General features: G+C 35.7%; 1 non-coding gene across 1 annotated transcript; it reads left to right on the top strand.

The window, feature by feature from the left end:
• The first annotated feature begins 3,913 nt into the window (after positions 1-3,913).
• On the top strand, positions 3,914-4,029 carry LOC116565617. The gene has a single exon (XR_004275536.1). It is a non-coding gene; the product is annotated as a U5 spliceosomal RNA (small nuclear RNA).
• The last annotated feature ends 4,934 nt before the right edge of the window (positions 4,030-8,963 follow it).

Genomic DNA, 8,963 nt, shown 5'->3' with positions numbered 1-8,963 from the left:
TAATTCTAGCATTTTGGGAGGCTGAAGTGGGCTGATCACTTGAGCCCAGGAGTTCAAGACTAGCCTGGGCAACAGAGCAAGACTCTGGCTCAACAACAAATAAAAAAGTTAGCCAGGCATGGTGGTCAGCACCTGTAGTCCCAGATACTGAGGAGGCTGAGGTGGGAGGATTGTTTGAGCCTGGGAGGTTGAGGCTGTAGTGAGCCCTGGTCATGCCACTGCACTCCAGCCTGGACAACAAAGTGAGACCCTATCTCAAAACAAACAAACAACCAACATGAACGTGCAAAAGATATCCCTTCAATATACTGATTTCCTTTCCTTTGGATAAATATGAGCATAAATCACAAGGATCCATTGACAAGCTTCACCATTCTCTAGGGTTAAAGAATAATGTATTCTCCCCTTCTGACTTCAACAGGTAATTTCAGACAAGCTTTAGAGCAAATACTCAAATTCCTTTATCCTGTAGCCTAGAGTTTTGGTGACTGTCTTGCCATAAACTATCCAACTTGCATACACACACACATACATTTATATATATTTTGAGACAGAGTCTCACTCTGTCACCAAGACTGGAGTGCAGTGGTGCGATCTCTGCTCACTGCAACTTCTGCCTCCCAGGATCAAGTGATTCTCCTGCCTCAGCCTTCTGAGTAGCTGGGATTACAGGCATGTGCCACCACATCTGGCTAATTTTTGTATTTTTAGTAGAGACGGGGTTTCACCATGTTAGTCAGGCTGGTCTTGAACTCCTGACCTCATGATCTCCTCGCCGCTGGGATTACAGGCATGAGCCACCCTGCCTGGCCACAACTTGAATATATTAATGGATTGCTAGGAGCCACAAAGAAGGCATCCCAAATATCTGTATGAAAAAAACGAAACCAAATAACGTTTTTCTGGGCTGTCATAGAGCTTTAAATCAATAGTGGTCTCATCTCTGCTCTTTCTACATACCATATGCTTTTAATTTGAGCCTTATAGTCCTAGACTTTTTAAGTTTCATAAACATGATCTTCATTTCTGGGTGCATTTTCAAATTAATCGGCTGCATTTCAGGCTTCAAGAAGTCAAGGAAAACATGCACCTGTTCCACTGGAAAGTTTCCTTTTCTGTTAAGTCCTCATCTTTTTTAAACTGCATGTGTAAGAAGACAAAATGAGTTACACAGTATCATCCACCTCTCCCTTTTCTTAATTACTCTGGTGATTTCCTCTGAAAATGTAAGCATAATGAATCTGGGGTCTTTGTATCTGTCCCACTTCAGATGCCAAGCTGCATAAACACAATTTTCTGTTTTAACATACTGACAAATTTCAGTATTAACTATGGACTAGCAGACAGATATATATCAGTATATCACTTGAACAAATCAAACAAGATTTACTTACAGGACATGTAAGGAAGCTAATAATCAGAATATACAGGAAAATGATCAGAAATATTCTTTTCTTTTTTTTTGAGATGGGGTCTTGCTCCTGTTGTTGCCCGAGCTAGAGTTCAGTGGTGCAATCTCGGCTCACTACAACCTCCACCTTCCAGGTTCAAGCGATTCTCCTGCCTCAGCCTCCCGAGTTGCTGGGATTACAGGTGCAACCATGCTCGGCTAATTTTTTGTATTTTTAGTAGAGATGAGTTTTTACCATCTTGGCCAGTCTGGTCTTGAACTCCTTACCTCAGGTGATCCACCCTCTTCGGCCTCCCCAAGTGTTAAAATTACGAATGTGAGACACCACACCCAGCCTGATCAGAAATATTGTGCAAGCAAGATATATGCTCTTTCTGTGAGTCAATCTAATAATAAAATCAGATAGAGAGTAAGTACTACTACTCACAACGTGTTTAGCATTCATGTAGCAATACTCCAAATAATAGACTTTATAATGAGATAGATTAAAATATTGGTTTTTTGAAAATATACAGTGAGAAAGCAAGTAGTTTATCACTGACTAAAAGAAGATTATAGTACTTCTGTATACCTTTTACTTTACATGTGGTATATACATAAAATCATAAGCTAATGACTTTTTCAGAATCTCACTTGAGATTCTGAGGCAATAAGCCTCAGAGTATCTAACTCCCAGTCTTATACCTTGATAGCATTGATAAACTTCTGTGGCTGGGGTGGTGGGAGAATATTAAAAATTTTGGCTTTACTTAAATTTAAGATCTCAAACTATAAAAGTCCTAGAAGAAAACCCAGGAAATAGTCTTCTCAACATCAGCCACCATGGCATGTGTATACCTATGTAATAAATCTGCACGATCTGCACATGTATCCTAGAACTTAAAGTATAATTTAAAAAAAAAAAAGAATCTTTGTGGGATTTATCCCAGTGATGAATGTTCAACACGTGCAAGTCAATAAACATAATACATCATGTTAACAGAACCAAGAAAAAAAAAGTACGATTACTTAAATAGATAACAAAAAAATTCAGTAAAATTAAACATCCCTGCATGTTATAAACATCCCATTGTCTTTGACCATCCATTGATGCCGATAATAAGTCAAATGTCAATTTCATCATTGTGACAATCTCTATTTTCTCTTTGGTCACATACTATCTTATTACTATACTTTCTCTTTGGTAACATAGTATCTTCTCTTTATTCTAGTGATATTTAGGTTTTGTTTATTTGTTTGTCTTATCCTTTAATGTGATGCACATTTTGTGATTTCATTCAATTCAGATACTCAAATCCTTCAACTTTGAATATTTGTTCATTTCTTAGATAATTTTCCTCCATTCATCTCACTCATTTTCTTCTTTTATACTTCTGATTAAGTGGGCATTAAAACATTTAGATTGGATTTTTTTTCTTCTTTTTGATATTTATATCTTGTTTTCCTCACATTATCTGGGAAGTTTTCTAAAGAATATTTTCAAACTCATTGATTTTTTTCTTATTTTGACAGTCATGTTTTAATTTGGAATTCCTTTTATAATTTAAAGTTAAACTGCTTAATTTTTCATAATCTTTTCTTTCTGTTTTAAGGGAAATGATATCTCAAATATACCTGGGAATAATAATTTACAGGTATTTTAATTATCTTCTGTTTTCTTAATTGTCTCCTCCCTGCTCACCATTTAAATTTTATTTTATTTTTTCACTGAGACTTCTGTGATTTTAGGCTTTCTTCAGTGTCTGGAGTTCCTTTACTGGAGGCTTACAGAGGATGCAATATACAGACAGGTGGGCGTTTGTTTGTACAGAACAGGCAACAATTAAACAGGAGACCCTAAAAGCTGGAGTGTAATGGCCTTCACTCTGGGGACCCTGACCCCTACTGCTCTAGGAATAATCCCAGTATATTCGATCAATGACTTTAATCACCACTCTATTTTTTGGCTTCGGACTAAGTACCTGGCTGTTCAAAGTTGTGCTTCGGAATACGGTAATGGCTGCTTTTGACTAAAGCTTTAATTCTATTACTCACTTCAGCTTCTTTTGTCCTCAGGGTCCTGGGTCTTTTCAGGTTCTGCAGGGCTTTCTCTGCAGGTGTAATCTGCTTTACATATCCATGAGGCTGCAGCTTTTTCATCCTGCACATTCATAGGTCATTACTCTGTCTACTTTATATCTCTTGTGAATTTGTTTCTTCACAATCTCTTACCACTGAAGGTTATTCTTCTGTCTGTTTGTTGTTTTACATTTAACCCTTTTATTTTTGTTACCATAATTTCAATGGCATCTCAAGAAGCATTAGCGATAAATATTTTGGTTAAGTCTGGTTTTTTTTGAAACTGAAGTTGATCAGCTCCCTTTTCCTGGTAAATTTCCACAACTCATGAGATTGGAATATGCCAATTGAATAGCATATGTATTTTCCATCAATCTACTAGCTAGATATTGGTTAATTTTACTTCTTGTTGAAATACAAGTGTCAGTAAAGAAGTTATCAACTATACTCTGGTTTCTCTTCAGATCCTATAAATCTTTCACTTTTTACTAAAGATTTCCATGGAGAGGAACAACTCTGAGTCTTAAACCAATTTTTTGAGGCCTTGTTTCAGCAAGGTTACATTAAAAAAAAAAAGAAGAAGAAGAAGAAGAAGTTCTCAACTAAGAAATGATTCATCCGTGCTTAGTTTTGTAACAAATATTAGAAATATAAATCCCTAATTCTGCTGAAATTCTCATATAAAGCTTTTTTTTTTCTGTGCACTGTTGTTGACTTTAAGGATGTGTTCATATTCACTGCTGAATTCTTCACATTCATCCCCCTCTACCTATTTAGAATATAGCATCCTGTAGAATGTAGACTATGTAGTATCTTCTTGAGAAAGAACATTGGTAAAATCTAAAAACTGAGACAAAATGATGTCTGAGCACTCAGAAATAAATTGCACAACCAAATCACATTTCTAAACAGCATTTCAGAGAAGAAATTCTAACAATGATTTTTCTTTTCATTCAATGGTAATGGAAAATTCAAAGCAGCAAATTTAAAAAGGGTGAGAGGTTACTACAAGCAGAAAAATTACAGCAGTCTGGCAATTAGGAAGAGAACAGAGAAGAAAGCCTACTGTGAGAAGACCTAAATATGCAAAGTGCAAAATATTTCAGGTTAATGTTAGCAAAAACTTCCTTAAGGGCCAACATAAAGTGTATATGTTCATTTTTATGTTATATCTAAGAAGAATCATTGACAATTACAGTGATAGCTTTTTGTTAATTTTAAATTGCAGTAAAAAATGTAAATTTTATTCAGAGGGCTACAGGAAGACATGTCAGTAACACAATTTAGTTACACTTTGGTCAAAATAGCTATTTTTTAAAGTGCTGATACATGAAAAATTGTTTTTCATGAGTGTAGGCACTAGAGTGAAAATTAAATTTGTTTCTCACTTTTTCCACTTAATCATGGTATATTTTTGAGAGATTTTCTGAACATCACAGAGACTCTGGTTTCTCATCTGTACCTAATAACTGCACTTATCCAGTTAATGTGAATAAATGGTCCCAATAAAATGTCTATCATATTACTTAGTACATTCATCTTGAATATTTATTATCATTATACATTAATTTTCATTCCAGACTCTGGAAATTTTATTTTAGTAATATAGTCACCAAGTGACTACATTATTTTTATTATTTTATTATTGAACTTATTTATAAATATACATAATTATAAATGTATATATAATTCTTAATAAAATTATTTAATTTATTATATTATATTTTACTTAATCATTTTTTACGGTAAATATTTAGGTGATTACATCTTTTTTCTCATTCTTGAGAATGTTAAGATTATATTAGATGTTATATATCTTTGAAGAACATGTAGGAGTTTGACTATTCGTTAGGTTTTTTTAATGAAGTGGAATATGGCAAATTTCATATAGTATTAATTTTAATGTCAATGAAGCAATGGAAAATCAAAACAGCATTGTAGACTAAAGGTATCGAGAGGGTAATACAGTGTATAGAAAAGAAGTATAGTCACAAAGAATGTTTCTGATTTATGTTTTTCAGGTACATCTAGTTCTTCTATTTGTCTACCTACAGTTGGTACACTCATAACATTTTAATTTATTTCATGTGTTGTCATAGTTGTCCTCTGTATTGTTCTGGGAAAGAAAATGCTATCTGTTTGTGAAAAAGAAGATGAGTGAAACAGGGCTAGTTTCAATTATTAAAAAAAGAAGTTCTGAGGGCTCTGGCAAAATCCATCATGAAAATAGTTGTTCTGAAAAAACTCTTTTCCACATGCTTGGCAATTCCCGCAGTGAAGGATATATCCTGTTAAAGTGATAGTTCACTCTGGAGTAGTATAAAGGCAGGCTGTTAGTTATCATTAATGTTTATGGCAAATTGAGTTTAAGAATCTTTACTGAGGACAGATTTTTGCATGGGAGAATATGGACCACAGACAACTGGTGGGAGGAAGTTCATTGAGCGGTAAAAAGGTAGAGATTGGAAGGAGATTTTTCAAAGAGACTATTGCAGTAGTCAAGATGAGAACTGATGGTGGCCTGGACTAGAGTAGCAGCAAAGGGGACTGAGGGATTAAGGACACATTTAGGATGGCAAGATTTGCTGAAGAAATTAGTTGTGGTAAAAGCAAAATGTAAGAATTTTCCTGATGATTGTATGTTTTTGGCGTTAGATAAAGAAAACGTTTACAAATATGGGAAAGGTTAGAGGAAGAACAAACTTTGGAAAAAGAAACCAGAGCTCAATTTTGAACATGTTAATTTTGAAATGCCTATTTTACATCCAAGGGAATATGTTAATTAAGTATCTCTATACATGAATCTGAAATGTATGGAACATATAAGGACCAGTGGTATAAATTTTAGTGAATATAGTCTCCAAGGGGACAAATCATAAGTAATGACCCTCACTATTATAGAGTGGAAATAATATGCAAGCCCTGTAATTGGAGTATTTTTATGCCCAACTAAGCATTTGAAAATCAAGCTCAAGAGAATCTGAATCTGAATCTCCCAATTTTTACTGATAGCTTACTCTTACTATGTACTGCCATGAGGGGGAGTGTTTGGGCTGTATTCTGTGACCTTGAAGTATAGTGACATTAATGTCTAGGTACATATACCTAGAAGTCTAGGGTCAGAATATGTGTGAACCAAGACTTCATTTGAGACAGCCTCACGTGAAGAATGTAATGAGCCATTCTCTTCTCGCACAGAGGTAATTGGCAGGCTTGTGAATTTGTTAATGTCATTTTGTACACTTCAAATTTAAGATTCAACCTTCCAAATTAAATCATGCATTTGGTAGCAGCAATTATCATTTTAGAAATACATGAAAACAATGATTTGGTTAAATATATAATTCAATTTCATGAATTATTGATTTCAAATGAGGTTATATTAATATTAATGTCTTTGAATGTTTCTATTCATTCCCTTATTCAGGTCCCCTCTCATCATCACCAATTGAACGGTTGCTTTGATTTGCATTTTTTTGGATTATTAGTAAGTACGAGCATGTATTCATATATTTGTTAGCCATTCAAGTTTCCCCTTCTGTGAAGTTCGTGTCTACATCTTCAAGTAATGTCTGGTTGGCTGTTTATATTTGCAGAATTTTTTTTTTTTTTTTTTGAAAAAGACTTTTTCTTTCTCCACCCAGGCTGGAATGCAATGGTGCAATTTCTGCTCACTGCAACCTCCGCTTGCCTGGTTCAAGCAATTGTTCCTGCCGCAGCCTCCCAAGTTGCTGTGATTACAGGCATCAGATACCATGCCCACCTAATTTTTTAATATTTTATTGAGACGAGGTTTCACCTTGTTGAGGAGGTTGGTCTCAAACTCCTGACCTCAGGTGACACACCCACCTCAGCCTCCCAAAGTGCTGGGATTACAGGCGTGAGCTAGAAATTTCTGCCCAGCCAGAAATATAACTCTTAATGTAACAAAAGAATATTTAGCCTAATGAAAGATAAGATAGAAGAAAATATACCAAAATAAAAAATAAAAACTTTAAAAGTCCTATTATATCAGTAATCACAAAACACAAATAGGCTAAAGCTGGGTGCAGTGGCTCACACCTGTAATCCCAGTGCTTTGGGAGGCCAAGGTGGCAGGCTTTTTTTTCCAAGTGTGCAGTTAATATCTCTCTAATAGAGAAAGTTTCTTGGGCCGGGCGCGGTGGCTCACGCCTGTAATCCCAGCACTTTGGGAGGCCGAAGCGGGTGGATCACGAGATCAAGAGATCAAGACCATCCTGGTCAACGCGCGTCTCTACTAAAACTACAAAAAATTAGCTGGGCATGGTGGCGCGTGCCTGTAATCCCAGCTACTCAGGAGGCTGAGGCAGGAGAATTGCCTGAACCCAGGAGGCCGAGGTTTCGGTGAGCCGAGATCGCGCCATTGCATTCCAGCCTGGGTAAAAAGAGCGAAACTCCGTCTCAAAAAAAAAAAAAAAGTTTCTTTAATAAGAAAGGTTAAAAATAAAGTGATAGAAAAATATACGGCAAAAAATAGAATGATGTACATATGCTTATGAAAAGACATGTATAAGAATGTTTATAGCACCACTATGAAAAATGCCTCCAATTTGAAAAACAAAGAAATGTTTATTAACAGAAGAATAGATAAATAGATTGTAATACACAGTATTTATAGAATAGAATACTATACATCAGTGAGAATGAATAAGCCACACTACAGGCAATAACATGGATGGATATTTAAAATCTACTGTTGAGTGAAAAACCCAGATATGAGTGAGGACATATGCTCTGATGTCATTGATATAAAATTCAAAATCGGGTGAGCCTAGTCTACGGTGCTAGAAGTAGGAGAATAGGTCAGGTGCAGTGGTTCATGCCTGTAATCCCACTGCTTTGGGAGGTGGAGGCAGGAGGATCATTTGAGGCTAGAAATTCCAGATCAGCCAGGGCAACATAGCAAGACCACATGTCTAAAAAAAAAAAAAAAAAAAAATGAAATAGTTGGACATAATGGCTGCACATCTATCGTTCTAGCTACTACTATAGAGGCTGAGGTGAGAGGATCCCTTGAGCCCAGGAATGAGTTGTGACCGCACTGCTTGCACTCTCCCGTGGACAACAGAGCGAGACCTTATCTGTAAAAAGAAGGAAAAACAAAACCCCAGAACTTCGTCCCAGCTTCTTATGAGAGGGTGGTGGTAGTAAAACACAAAAGGCTTCAGGAGATGAACATTTGATGATTTGTTTGTCTTTTTTGTTTGTTTTTAGAGCCAATAACTCTGGAACTTTTTAAAAAGAGGAGGAGGAGGAAGAGGAGGAGGAGGAGGAGGAGGAGGAGAAGAAAGAAAAAGAAAAAAGAATCCTCATCATTAATGCAAATGGGAGGAAACTTCACTAAAGAATCGATTACATCATGAAAGGTGAAATCATTACGGAATTACTGCTTAAATACATAATTTGTATCTGGATTTAAAAATAATAAATGTAAGTTTTTTCTTAAAAAAAAACTATTGGTTAAATTCAGCTT

Source organism: Sapajus apella, unplaced genomic scaffold (genome assembly GCF_009761245.1).
Source record: "Sapajus apella isolate SASKATOON/1434 unplaced genomic scaffold, GSC_monkey_1.0 scaffold40, whole genome shotgun sequence".
Taxonomy (NCBI): domain Eukaryota; kingdom Metazoa; phylum Chordata; class Mammalia; order Primates; family Cebidae; genus Sapajus; species Sapajus apella.
Note: the sequence above shows the minus strand (reverse complement) of the source record. Positions and strands in the feature narration are given on the sequence as shown.